The 15,032-nt window shown below is 38.2% G+C and overlaps 1 protein-coding gene across 1 annotated transcript in view; it reads right to left on the bottom strand.

The window, feature by feature from the left end:
• PLEKHG1 (pleckstrin homology and RhoGEF domain containing G1) overlaps positions 1-15,032 on the bottom strand; it is a 240,714-nt gene that overhangs the window by 169,905 nt on the left and 55,777 nt on the right. The window contains exon 2 of the mRNA XM_043887987.1: positions 7,386-7,444. The gene's annotated coding sequence lies outside the window, so the exon portion shown is untranslated. The remainder of the gene's footprint in view (positions 1-7,385; positions 7,445-15,032) is intronic.

Raw genomic sequence — 15,032 nt, 5'->3', positions numbered from 1 at the left:
TTTATGCTACTTCTCTTCCAATAAGGAGTCCATTAGAATCTATCAAATGTTATTAAGTTGGAAGTAGCTTAACAGCAAAAGATTTTAAAAAAGATTTAAAGAAACTTTCTTCCACATTAGAATTTCAGAACACTGAATGTCATCTGTTGCTGATCCCTGAGCCAGTGGTTTATACTTGTATCTGACTCTTTGAGACCCTCTGGACTGTAGCCCACCAGGCTCTTCGGTCCATGGGATTTTTCAGGCAAGAATACTGAAGTGTGTTTCCATTTCTTCCTCTAGGAGATCTTTCCAACTCAGGGATCGAACCCGAATCTCTTGTGTCTCCTGCATTGCAGGCAGATTCTTTACCACTGAGCCATCAGGGAAGCCCAGTGGCTTAGCTAAATGCTCCAAGATGCTTCACAAGTTGTATGCATGGAACATACAGGTCAGTCTGGGGGAGAGATGAAGAGGAGGGAACCCCTGACGAGCAAACTCAAGGGCTCCCTCCATTACTGGTTATCCAGGTGGAGCTCTTAGAGTCATTGTACAGAGTTTTGTGCTCCAAATGTCCTCCTTGGCTCCTCCTACTGAGACAGGTCTCAGTTACGGCTTTAATTCATCTCTATTTCTTCCTATAACCCTATAACCCATTTGTGGGTTTGTGCTAGTCACTTCCTCTTTCCATTCTAAATCGGCCTTTAGTATCAGGAGCCTGGCAGGCTACAGTCCATAGGGTCGCACAGAGTCAGACACCACTGAAGGGACTTAGCATTCAGCACACATGCACGTACAAGCTACCTTCCACAGAACAACACAGTAATAGGTCAAAAAACTAGCAGGCGGGGCAGGGGGCTTTGAGGAGGGAGGAGGTATCCTGTTCCAGTAAGTTTGGGAACCTTGTCTGAAACACCTCTTTGTTGAAGATGCACCATTCAGAGCAGCATAGTAAAGACTCTGCAGGAAAAGGAATTATTAACCTTGCTTAAATCCCAAACCTACTTGACCATGAAGCCCCCCTCCCCATCCCTGTTTTTGACAGAAACCTATTACCATAGTTTCACATAGTATCCTGAGAATCCTCTTATGCTCAATACCAAGAATGAGAAGTAGTTCCTCATTCCACAAGTCACCCCTTCATAAGAAAACAAATATATATTTTTTAAACTTACATCATTTTTCTCTCAAAAATGGTTGGGGATTTCCCTTCATACTTTTCACAGCTAAAATGAAAGATCTACAATGAGGAAGTCTTCCTTCAGGCCTCCTCCCCACAAAAGGGTGTCTAATCTCCATACAAGCTTAAGGTATGCAAACTTCTAGAAGATATTTTAAATTAAAAATATTTTTAGTTGTATTAATTTCATATAAAATTTGCCATTTAACCATTTTTGAGCATACAGTTCAGTAGCGTTAAATGCATTTACACTGTTATGCAACCCATCCCTGGAACTCTTCAAAGGAGATATTTTTTAGTAGGGGAAGAGGTGCTCAAAGTCAGAGTCAAATTTCTATATCTTTCTGAATGTGTAATCTTGTGCCATGTGGGCTACATGTGCTATATTTTTGTATCCACTACATTGGTTATTATAACACTTTTAATTTTTGATTATACATTTAAAAATTATTTTCATGACACCTCCACGTTAAGAGATAATCAGGGTAGTTTGCAATGGAAGAAACTTAAGGAAGGCATCTCAATGACTTTTTAAAGATCCTACTGCAGTTAGCTGTTGTCCTCAAACTGTGCCAAGAACTGTACCAGATGGGTATATTATTAGCAATGACTTGCTCAATACAATGAGTTATTTGTTCTTAATGTCCATCATTTATGCTGCAGTCCCGATAATGCTTCTATTAGCTGCCTTCCGACAAATCTGTCAGCCCTAAGTAAAACACTTCCAGGGATCTGAAACCACTGGTAATGTCACTCACAGGGCTGTGAAAATCCCCAGACAGAGATGGAAGAAACTAGAGTGATGTTTACACCCTGCAGACAAGAACGTGACCACATAGTTGGGTTCAAAAAATGCTAGCAAGAACTGTAAAGATCAGGATGTCCTGAGCACCCCAGTGCCTGGAGTGTACCTTGAAACATTTAATTGGCATCTCTCAGCTCCTTGGGCAGCTCTCTGCTATGTGCTCCTACCTCCATCCCTGACACCCTTTCATCAAGAATCAGGGCAGATGAAACCCTGGACAAGAAGGCACCAATAATACAATGTATGGGCAAGTTTATTCAGGGAAAAAAATATACTTATATGAGTATTGGTACATACATATTTTCTTGGCAGTATTTCAACGATAACGTAGTCTTTGTTAAAATTTATTTTATTGATATATAGTTGATTTACAATGTTGGGTTGATTTCTGCTGTATAGCAAAGTGATTCAGTTATGCATATACACACATGCTTCTTCCTATTCTTTTCTGGGATGGTTTATCACAGGATATTAAATACAGCTTCCTGTGCTAAATGGTAGGACTTTGTTGTTTATCCTTTATATATACAATAGCTGGCATCAAAGACATAGTCTTGAAGCAGAATAACAGACACACACACGTACACATACACATGTCATACCAAGGGAAAAAACTTAGGGTCAAAAAACTGCAAAATAGGCCTATATTCCTCTGATATTTTAAAAATTTCTGTAAATCAGGATTACCTAACCAAATACTACTAATTCAGGTCAGTTGATTCCTTCTGTTTACACCTCCAGACTATGTTTTCAACAGCTGGAGACAGCAGAGCTTCTCTTTAGACTTTTCTCACTTTCCTAGCTTAATCTGATCAGTTGGTACCCAGTGGCATCCTCTGGCTTGCTACCTGGAGAGAACAGCTCACATCTATAGTTGGTGGGTGACAGATTGGTAGATTATTATTATAGTGATGTACTATATACATTTTTGTTCACATGCCCAGATACTTGCTAATCTAAGAACTAGAGGTTTTGCAGTTTTCTTACATACCTCAAACAATTTCAGAACACTTCAGAGATATAACGTGACTTTTTTTTTGGGGGGGTTATCAATTTTAATATATATATTTACATTTAAAATAAATAATTGTTTTACAAACACAGGGGTACTTTTTCCTTTTGGAGGGCTAGGAGAAGGGAGTGTGTGGCATGGCCTGGACCAGCCTGAGATGAGCATGGGGTAAGAGGGATCTAGGGGGACACCAAGGTGGAGGAGGCCATCAGAATAGCTTTTCTGTTGTTTTAAGAAATTCTAGAAAAGTAAAAATGTTCCTTCTAACCCAACTATTTTTGTGAGAGGGTAAACTGAGTCCTTCTAACCCAACTATTTTTGTGAAAGGGTTAAACCATGCTGGGTTGGATGAATCACGAGTTAAAATCAAGATTGCTGGGAGAAATATCAACAACCTCTGATACGCAGATGATACCACTCTAATGGCAGAAAGTGAAGAGGAACTAAAGAGCCTCTTGATGAGGGTGATAGAGTGAAAAACCTGGCTTGAAACCCAGCATTCAAAAAACTAAGACCATGGTATCCGGTTCCATCACTTCACAGCAAATAGATGGGGAAGAAGTGGAAACAGTGACAGGTTTTATTTTCTTGGCCTCCAAAATCACTGCAGATGGAAACTGCAGCCATGAAAGTAAAAGATACTGACTTCTTGGAAGAAAAATTATGACAGACCTAGACAGTGTATTAAAAAGCAGAGACATTACTTTGCCGACAAAGGTCTGTATAGCCAAAGCTATGTTTTTTCCAGTAGTCATGTACAGATGTGAAAGTTGGACCATAGAGAAGGCTGAGTGCCAAAGAATGGATGTTTTCACACTGTGGTGCTGGAGAAGACTCTTGAGATTCCCTTGGACTGCAAGGAGATCAAACCAGTCAATCCTAAAGGAAATCAATCTTGAATATTCATTGGAAGGACTGATGCTGAAGCTCCAATACTTTGGCCACCTGATTCGAAGAGATGAATCATTGGAAAAGACCCTGATGCTGGGAAAGATTGAGGGCAGGAGGAGAAGGGGACAACAGAGGATGAGATGGTTGGATGGCATCATCGACTCAATGAACATGAATTTGAGCAAACTCCAAGAGATTGTGAAGGACAGGGAAGCCTAGTGTGCTGTAGTCCATGGGGTTGCAAAGAGTCAGACATAACTTAGCTATTGAACAACAACAAAACTGAGTCTGGAGATGGAGGCTGACCAATGCAGGGTCACCCATCTCTCTGGGCACTGAGGATGGGGCCCTTCCAGCATCTGATCACCAGAGTTGTTACCTCAAACCAGAGATCTGGAGCCCTAGTCCTCAAGAGGGGGAACCATGACTTTTCTAAAGAAGGAAATTAGCTCATTCAATCTTTCAGCAAATATTTGGGCTTCCCTGATGTCTGGCTTTTTCTAGAGTCTATAGCAACAAGCAAAACATGCAAAGACCTGGCTTTTAGGGAGCTTTTGTCTGACTGGATACCAATTCTGCAAAAGAAGTTCATCAGACATTCAACACACTTACTTTAAATCAAAGTGATTTTTAGAAGATAATCTTACATGGTCACTGCAGTTGAAGATTGACAAAGATCTTAATATTTTCTCCAACATTAGATCATGGCTTCAGAAACAAACAAAACCAGATCAGTCACGGTAATTGAGAATGAAACGTACTCAGTAATACAGATCAGCAATCACGGAAGATTCAAGAACTTAAGTTCTAGACACCCCCTGCAGAGAGGAGGCAGGGTCATCACATGTTCTCATGGAACACACATTTTGCAGGCAAAAAAAAAAAAAAAAATGCTTGTCCAGAATGGGACCAAAGAATCCTGAGCTAGTCTCTCTTTCCCTTTCCTTATTTTCCATATCATATTACAAAGCAAACAGAAAATCAGTGGATCTCTCAGAGGAGAAAATATTTATTTAATTCTAGGCAAACATCATGAAAAACCACAGCGACCTAACCTCACAAGACGTCATTACTTTCTTTGGAGACAGAACCATGTATCTCTCTCTGTTGAGCAGACAAGTCTATGATAAGTTCATTTACAGAAAAGGTAATCATTTCTGTGAAAGAAATGATTATTTCTCTTAAAAAAAAAGAAAAAATAGTATTCAAAAGACTGAATTGGTCACATATATAGAGCGTGCCTGACTGCGACCTCGGGAGGCACATGTGATGACTTTCTTGGGTCCTGGGGCACTTTAGCCTTTTCCTCCATAAAAGAGAGTATTAAGAATTGCATTTTATGCCTCCATTGGTATAAAGAAAAATATAATCCAGGCTGGGTTTGTTATTATATATTCCAGGCTTCCTTGGTAGCTTAGACAGTAAAAAAATCCGCCAGCAATGCAGGAGGCCAGGGTTCTATCCTTGAGTTGGGAAGATCCCCTGGAGAAGGGAATGGCAACCCAATCCAGTATTCTTGCCTGGGAAATCCCATGGACAAAGGAGCCTGGCAGGCTATTCTATTCATCTGGGGGGAAACAATTAAAATTAAAACATTTTCATGGGCCACTAAAAGTATCATGGTCCCAGGCACTGTGTGTAATAGATAAGTCAACTCTGTACCTCAGACTCTTGATTTTTAAACTACTCAGAATTCTAATCATACATTAGACAAAAAAACTCCTTTCTTGCCAGGAATGAAGACTTTCTTGCCAGAAATGAAGATCTGTGGTAAGAAAACCATTGTTTTACCAGCTAAAAAAACACCGATGAACTCTAAACTCCAACACACACAAGGACATCTTTATTCCATTAAAATATCATTTGTCTTTGTAATAATTTGAGTACCTCAAGAAGCATAATGCAATGTATTAAATATTCATGATTCCAATAAAGCATGATCATTTTGCTAGCTAAAGGCAAACTTTAACCCCTTGCTGCACTTACACTTTAATTTTATTTTTATTTTACTGTTTGGTTAAAAGAAAGGCCTGGTGTAAAACTGCAAGTATAAAAAAAAAATAATCCAGAGTAAAAATGATAATACTATGCGTATCAGGACTGTTTTTACATATTTCTTTCATTCTAGTAATTATTTAATATGGAAGTGAATAATGTCAATTCAACATTTCAAGTCCTGAAAATAGCTTATAATATGGCCTGACTGTGATAAATTAAAGGACTTAGAAAAGGAGAAACAGAATAAAATAATGATGAGACCTGTCAAGAGGGATGTATCCCCTTTCCTTTCCCTTTTATCGTTCAGTGTGGTTTTCAAGTACTGCCACGACAAAATTAGATTGAGATTTTATATCTTAAAGAAAAGAGAGAGACTTAAAAAGAACAAGAAGAACTTTTCTGTCCAATGAAAAGCATTTAAAATACTACCTAAAAGAGTGACTCATTGCTGGAGAGGGTGTGGAGAAAAGGGAACCCTCTTACACTGTTGGTGGGAATGCAAACTAGTACAGCCACTATGGAGAACAGTGTGGAGACTTCTTAAAAAACTGGAAATAGAACTTCCATATGACCCAGCAATCCCACTGCTGGGCATACACACCGAGGAAACCAGATCTGAAAGAGACACGTGCACCCCAATGTTCATCGCAGCACTGTTTATAATAGCCAGGACATGGAAGCAACCTAGATGCCCATCAGCAGATGAATGGATAAGGAAGCTGTGGTACATATACACCATGGAATATTACTCAGCCGTTAAAAAGAATTCATTTGAACCAGTCCTAATGAGATGGATGAAACTGGAGCCCCTTATACAGAGTGAAGTAAGCCAGAAAGATAAAGAACATTATAGCATACTAACACATATATATGGAATTTAGAAAGATGGTAACGACAACCCTATATGCAAAACGGAAAAAGAGACACAGAAGTACAGAACAGACTTTTGAACTCTGTGGGAGAAGGTGAGGGTGGGATGTTGCAAAAGAACAGCATGTATATTATCTATGGTGAAACAGGTCACCAGCCCAGGTGGGATGCACGAGACAAGTGCTCGGGCCTGGTGCACTGGGAAGACCCAGAGGAATCGGGTGGAGAGGGAGGTGGGAGGGGGGATCGGGATGGGGAATACGTGTAAATCTATTGCTGATTCATGTCAATGTATGACAAAACCCACTGAAAAAATAAATAAATAAATAAATTAAAAAAAAAAAAAGAAGAGTGACTCATTAACAGTAGAGAGCCAACGGGAAGAAATGACTCCAATTTGGGTCACACTGTGGTTTACTTTTCCTGACTCAATTTTTATTCTTCACCTATGTATTTTGAAATATGAATTTTCTTTTGTATCTCATCCTTTGGTTATAGTTGTTATTCCATCTTACAAAAAAGCTTTAAAAAAACAAGAAAAATTTTGCTCACAGAGGGTACTTATATGAAAATACCTAACAAACTCATGAATTGATTAATCTTTTAGCGCATTTCATAACTCAAGTGGCAAAAAAATGAAAATGGCTCACTTTTATGGTTGAAGCCTTTCCAATGTCTTCATCCACCAACTCTTCACATCTGTCTCCACCTGGAGGAGAAACACAAAGATAAATTGCTTTTTACTTAAATGTTACTTTTCCAGAATGATTTCTGTGGAATATGGAAGAAACATCTGGGTCAATTTTAAGTGGCAAAAGGAAGACTGGATTTTAAAAAAAAACACATAATTTTCCTAGGAAAATGCCACATCTGTGGGCTTCCCAGTTGGTGCTGTGGTTTAAAAAAAAAAAATCCTCCTGCCAATGCAGGAGATGCAGGAGATGTGGGTTGGATCCTGGGTTGGGAAGATCCCAGGGGAGGAAACGGCAATCCATTTCAGTATTCTTGCCTGAGAAATCCCATGGGTTGATAGAGGAGCCTAGTGGGCTGTAGTCCATGTGATTGCAAAGGGCTGAATATGACTGAGCACAGTACAGCATGCTACTGGTCTATAATGGACTTATAGCAATAATCAACAATTTAGTTTTTAAAAAACCCAGAGGGTGTGGTGTTGGACAGGCACTGATGTCCAGTTCTTGATCTTTCCTTTCCCTTGAAATACTCAGAAAATTAAAAAAAAAAAAAAAGACTAGAATTTTCAATAGCAATAAAAACTAAATTCAATGACTTGCCAGAAGTAAGAAGCATTTCCTGTACCAGGAAGAGAGATGAAACTCCAAGAAGCAGAAGGAGGATGGATGATTTCACTCAGTCTCAACTCAGTAAAATAGTATTCTCAGCCTCAATAAGATCTCTTATCTCTGAAACCCAAGTCCTCCACAGGATGGGAACCACCTAAGACCATGGTCACTCTATCCCTGAGTTCCTCTCTATGGCTGTATCCAATCATTTCTCTGTTTCCATCTTTGCAAAGTACCTGGGTGGGAAGGGAGAAGTTCATGGGGTGAAGCTTAAATGGGATAAAATTGGGGACTGCTTTTCTTTCTTTTGGTCACTATTTTTGAAAAGAAAGAATCACAGATAAACAAAATGTGCCTATAAGTGTACCAGGTAGGTATCATCATGAACAAAAGCTACTTGAAAATATTTCCAGTTGACTGAGGGATGGTATGTGAACTGGGAACTTCCAGATGTTCAAGCTCGATTTAGAAAAGGCAGAGGAACCAGAGATCAAATTGCCAACATCCACCGGATCATGGAAAAAGCGAGAGAGTTCCAGAAAAACATCTATTTCTGCTTTATTGACTATGCCAAAGCCTTTGACTGTGTGGACGACAACAAACTGTGGAAAATTCTTAAAGAGATGGGAATACCAGACCACCTGACCTGCCTCCTGAGAAATCTGTATGCAGGTCAAGAAGCAACAGTTAGAAATGGACATGGAACAACAGACTGGTTCCAAATAGGGAAAGAAGTACGTCAAGGCTGCATATTGTCACCCTGCTTATTTAACTTATATGCAGAGTACATCATGAGAAATGCTGGACTGGATGAAGCACAAGCAGAAATCACGATTGCCAGGAGAAATATCCATAACCTCAGATATGCAGATGACATCACCCTTATAGCAGAAAGTGAAGAAGAAGTAAAGAGCCTCTTGATGAAAGTGAAGGAGGAAAGTGAAAAAGTTGGCTTAAAACTCAACATTCAGAAAACTAAGATCATGGCATCCGGTCCCATCACTTCTTGGCAAATAGATGGGGAAACAATGGAAACAGTGACAGACTTTATTTTGGGGGGCTCCAAAATCACTGCATATGGTGACTGCAGCCATGAAATTAAAAGACACTTACTCCTTGGAAGAGAAGTTATGACCAACCTAGACAGCATCTTAAAGAGCAGAGACATGACTTTGCCAACAAAGGTCCGTCTAGTCAAGGCTATGGTTTTTCCAGTAGTCATGTATGGATGTGAGAGTTGGACTATAAAGAAAACTGAGTGCTGAAGAATTGATGCTTTTGAACTGTGGTGTTGGAGAATGCTCTTGAGAGTCCCTTGGACTGCAAGGAGATCCAACCAGTCCATCCTAAAGGAAATCAGTCTTGATTATTCCTTGGAAAGACTGATGCTGAAGCTGAAACTCCAATAATTTGGCCACCTGATTCGAAGAACTGACTCACTAGAAAAGACCCTGATGCTGGGGAAGACTGAAGGCAGGAGGAGAAGGGGATGACAGAGGATGAGATGGTTGGATGGCATCACTGGCTCAATGGACATGAGTTTGAGTAAGCTCCAGAGTTGGTAAGGGACAGGGAAGCCTGGGGTGTTGCAGTCTACGGGGCCGCAAAGAGTCGGACACGATTGAGGGACTGAACTGAACTGAACTGAGGGATGAATCCAAACAAAATGAAAAAGTAGTCATGTAGTAGCACTGGCGATAAGCATTAAAAGCAGTAAATAGGGAATAAAGTATGCTAATGACTCTAAAAAACAGTCCAAACAGGGTGCAAACTTCAAATTTTTGAAAAAATGTGTAATAAAAACATACTATAATAATTAAGCTCATCAAAGTCTGAAATTCTGGATCAGTCAATTTTCAATTTTTAAAAAAATTTTTTGCCTCATGGCATATGGGATCTTAGTTTCCCAACCAGGGATTGAATCCACTCCCTCTGCATTGGAAAGTGGATTCTTAACCAACGTACCATCAGGGAAGTCCCTAAAATCCTGGATCATATTATGAAAAATGGGGAAATGAGTGGGGATAAATGGTAAAAGTGAGTTAATTTCATTTAATATGAAGAATAAGAAATAGAATTTTACTTGTGACACTAGTTTTATTTTTTTCCTATATTGTAGAGAACAAAGAAATAAACTACATATTCAATCTTAAGTTCAAAAATAGCAATAAATGTAGTATAGGAAAGGCAGAAGAAAATGCAGGACTTTGTGATTTCGATACTTAAAAAACAGTCACTGGTTCAATATAGAACGAAATACCTCATAGACAGATTTCAGGCAAATCTAGCCTTAAAATCCAACATGAAACTTGAATTATTAGAATATATCACAGACATAGAACAGATGATAAACTTAAGAATGTTATATTAAAGGATCCTTTGAATAAATCTGAACATCAGTGGAAGCAGTTCTATAAGGTGCTATTTAATTACTAAAAACTGAACTAAAAACATAAAAGTTGAAAAGCTAAGAAATATAGGTTACTTCAAGGATTAGACAATTCCCAGGCTATATAAAAAAGTTTCAGGATATAAGACAAATGAGACTCCAGGTTGTTTGGTGAAGCTTATCAGATTAGCTAGCCTGATAAAACACAAAGAAGGAAAAAAGCAAGAGGCTTGTTTGACTTAGATAAATAAGATGGAAGAATATTAAATAAAGTGCTCATAATAGTCTATTCCCAGTATATTAAAATAATTACACAACAATATAAACTGGGCTTATTCTATAAATATTACAGAAATAAATCTCTTATGCTCTATCAATAGGTCAAATCAACACATACTCCTAGTTTCAAAGACGACAAAACAGCACTTATACCTGATAATCTCTCAGTAATCTAGAAACAGATCACTTACTGTGATTTTTAAAAAGACCTAAAACCAACAGACAACATTTTTGCTGTAAAGTCAGGAATAAAATAAAAAGATGCTCACAAAGCATTAGTGAAAGGAAATGAAAAGACCAAATACCACCATCAGCAGATGGAAGACTGAAAACAAGAAAAATATCTTGAAAAAATGCCCTGTTGGATATAATAAAGGTGGCATTAGTTGATTTGAAATACATAAAAAGCAATGTTTTCTGTCCAGTGATAGCAATGGCCAATCACAAACAAATGAAAACAGAGATAATTTAAAACCAGATCATATTCAAAAAAATTATGCTTAAAGAACCTATATAGAAAACATTTAAGGAAATCTTCAGGACAGTGGTTTCCTCATGAGAAAAGTTGAGAAGTATAAATGTACTTTTTTAATAAAAGGCATGAAATTCAACATGAGGTAAACTAATGAGTATATCTTTGGTCTGTAGAAGGTGAAATACCATTATGGAATATGAGAATGGCAAGAGGCTTTAACAATCAGTGAGGCTTATTTATAGGTGAATACTTAAGGATCTCAGAGGCTGTTCTATAAATTCACAATAGAACTTTTAGAAAAAAGAAACACATTAAGAATATTTGATTATCCGGCCTTAAATGCAAAATGCACTGATAGATTGTACCCACGGCATTAAATACAAATAGAATTTCACATAAAGACATCTCAACACTTTACTAGGCTTTTAAAAGTTGGGGAAATGTTATAAATAGCCATTGATGTTCTATTTCTGAAAAGAAAATCCTAATTGCATTTCACTGTGATAAAACAGGCCATATTTTATTGCTTTTGGCCAAAGAACAATGGGAAGCTTGGTTTATAGTCAGGAGTACATGCAAGGTGATGTTTAAAATAAGTTCTACATGAAAACCACAACTAATGTGAGTTTGAAACTAAAAATAAATAAAACGTCAGGGTTGGTTTCATAAAAAGGAGACAGAAGTCCAATATGTCACCATATCATTTTAGTTATAGTGTCTAAAACAAGTTTACCTTTCATTTTAGACAACAGGTGAGGAGAGAAACTGAAAACCAGGTGTTTCTGACAAAAACTATGGGATCAATTTTAGTTATTTCAGAATGAATGTTAATGAAAATTATCCACAAAAGGGACCACACTTACTCTTTATATTAGGACAAATTTAAAGGCCTGTTAGCTTCGGAGGAGAATATTGAGGTAACAGGTAAAAGCAGATTTAATGGTCTAAGTTAGGCATGGTTTAAACAAGAAATGATTTAAAGTCATGTCCAATAAAAACACTTCTCCTTATGATAATGACTGTGCAAATACCCAAAGCATAGACATTTTCCCTAAAATGTCAACTATTTGAAATACAGGAGCCCCCAAAATCTGTTCATAAGTGAAAGTTGCTTTTCATGTCCGACTCTTTGCAACCGCATGGACTATACAGTCCATGGAATTCTCTAGGCTTGAATGCTGGGGTGGGTAGCCGTTCCCTTCTCCAAGGGATCTTCCCAACCCAGAGATTGAACCCAGGTCTCCCACATGGCAGACGGATTCTTTACCAGCTGAGCCACCAGGGAAGCCCCTGCTCATAGGCGTGAAATCTTTATTTCTTGAGTTAAACACACAAACTTCACAGAAAAAACAGGGTGAAAATCCACTTATGAGGCTCCCAGAAATCATAAAACCTTAGGCCAGCGCAACTAACATACTCAAAAGTAATCAGGCCAAAAAAGGACAACTTTCCTGCCCTAAATATCTAGAAAGTATTGCTTAGATAAGTAACACAGACAAAACTGACATAGTTAACGAAACCAAAGTGAGTAGTTTTCAGGGGATACAATCTGATCTTGTAAATCCAAAAAGAATCTCTGTATTCAGACGAGAGTCCAGCCTCTGCCCCATACCTGCCATGATGGGGGGCCACTTCACATCCATACATTCTGATTTCAAAAGGCAGGTAACCTGGGACTCAGGTCCACCACAACATAAAAACCACTTTCTCCCTTCCACTTGCCTTTTGAGCCACCTCATTTCCTTCGTAGAGAATAAGCAAGTCACAATAGTTAGCGAAATATAAACCTTAAATTGACTTCTGAAAGGGGGGCGGAATAATACCGTCTATAGTTTTAGAAGCTCAACTACCCTCCATCTGGCAACCATCAATATTTTCCTCTCTTTTGTCCTACTCTCAGCCCAGGTGCTCTGAATGATATCAATTAGGCTAAACATTCATATATCTCCTCTCCCGGATTACTGTGATTGGTGCAGAGATAGGCACGTGGCCCAAGCCACACCAATCAGGACCAATGAGACCTAATTGGGGGTATTTTGTTAAAATGACTAGGGAAGCAGAACTTTTCTTGCTCCTGCTAGACATGAATAAGACAGGATTTAGAGGCCCAAGATGATGTAGCCGTCCTGCAAACACATAAGGGCTGAAAATGAGCCCACATCCCATTCTGATCAATTCTATGTGCTTTTGAACTATAAAAACAGACTTATACACGCTCCAAGGTGACTTGCTTTTTCCAACTCGACAGTATGTGAGACTCCTGCATGTGGCTTTGCAGTGTTATTGTCTGTGCTGAGAGACAGTATTTCTTTGAATGTCATTAGACACTTCGTGGTATATTTATATGATCTACTGTTTCACCTTTAGGCTGTTTCTACTTTTCTTCTTTATTACAAGCAGTGTTGTACATAGCCCTGTATTCATGCTTCTACATTGTATTTACCTGAATCGGAACTGTTGGGTTGTTCATCATACACATGTTGAGCTTTACTGAGTGATGCCAATTTTTTTTTTTCCAAGAGTAATTGTACCAATTTACATTCCACCCACAGGACAGGCATACCTCATTTTATTATGTTCTGCTTCATTGCACCTTGGACACATGGCATTTTCTTTTTTTTTTCAAATTGAAGGTTTGTGGTATCAAATTGTCAAATAATGGTTAGCATTTTTGTGTTGTCAAATAATGGTTAGCATTTTTATTTAAGCACTTTTATTTTTTAAGCACTTTTATTTTAGCACTTTTAATTTAAGGTATATACATTGTTTTTTAGGCATAATGCTATCTATGTACTCAATAGGCTACAGTGTAGTATAAACATAACTTTTATAAGCACTGGGACACCAAACAATTTGTGTGACTTGATTCATTGTGATACTGGCATTATTGTCATGCTCTGGAAGGGAACCTGCAATATCTCTGACATATGTCTTTATATGAGTTCCTTTCACTCCGTATTATGGCCAACATCTGATACCATAAAACTTTAATTACAGCTATTCCAATGGGTGAGAAACGTCTTATTTTAACATTTTAGAATAAGGGTGTTAAGCAATCACAGAAGTGTTTCATCCAAGCAGGTAATTATTTAAATACCTCAGATTCAATTTTTATTTATCCATTCAACAAGTATTCAGGATCTGTTATGTAGAGACACACATTTCTATTCTCATAGAGACCTCCAAAGACAGACACTCTGTAGCTTTCCTTGCAAACTCAAGTCAATTTCTATTTCTCATTTGATATCTCCGATCGGCCCCTTCATGTTTCTTAAGAGGTCCAGTGGGTCTCAATCACTTAAAAAATAACACCACCCTAGAATTTGGAAGTGGAAACTATGGAGAATAGTTGCACATCTTTCAATAACTATTTGTTTTTGGTTTCTTAGCCAGTAAACATATTCATTTTAATCAAAGTTTGATTAAATTATATAGTCAATGTCTGATGTGTGCCAGGCACAGTGCCAGGCATGGAAGTTACAAAGTGAGTAAAGCAAAGTCTCCAAACATCTCATATTACAAACTGGGTGTATTCGTGGGAAAACTACATACATAAAGCAATTCTTAATAAGTTGAATTGCTTTCAGTGGCATTTTAACAGATATATTGAAATGAAACTGTCAAAGGGAAGGTTCTACCCACTCAATTCTGGTGTAACTCGTCAGGTTTGCCTGACTCGTCAGGCACTACATGCTGCACAGAAAGGAGACTGATGAAATGACAAGCTCAGTCTTCAGTCTGCACCCGTTCCTGGGTTCCAAAAGATCGCACACCACTTGTGTGATAAAAGCTCTTTATACATTATTAAGAAATGCTAGGCTTTATTTAACAGTAAGTTGGCTGTGAACATTTT

Source organism: Cervus elaphus, chromosome 26, assembly GCF_910594005.1.
Source record: "Cervus elaphus chromosome 26, mCerEla1.1, whole genome shotgun sequence".
NCBI classification, from domain to species: domain Eukaryota; kingdom Metazoa; phylum Chordata; class Mammalia; order Artiodactyla; family Cervidae; genus Cervus; species Cervus elaphus.
The sequence above is the reverse complement of the archived record's forward strand: the minus strand, read 5'-3'. Positions and strand labels throughout refer to the sequence as shown.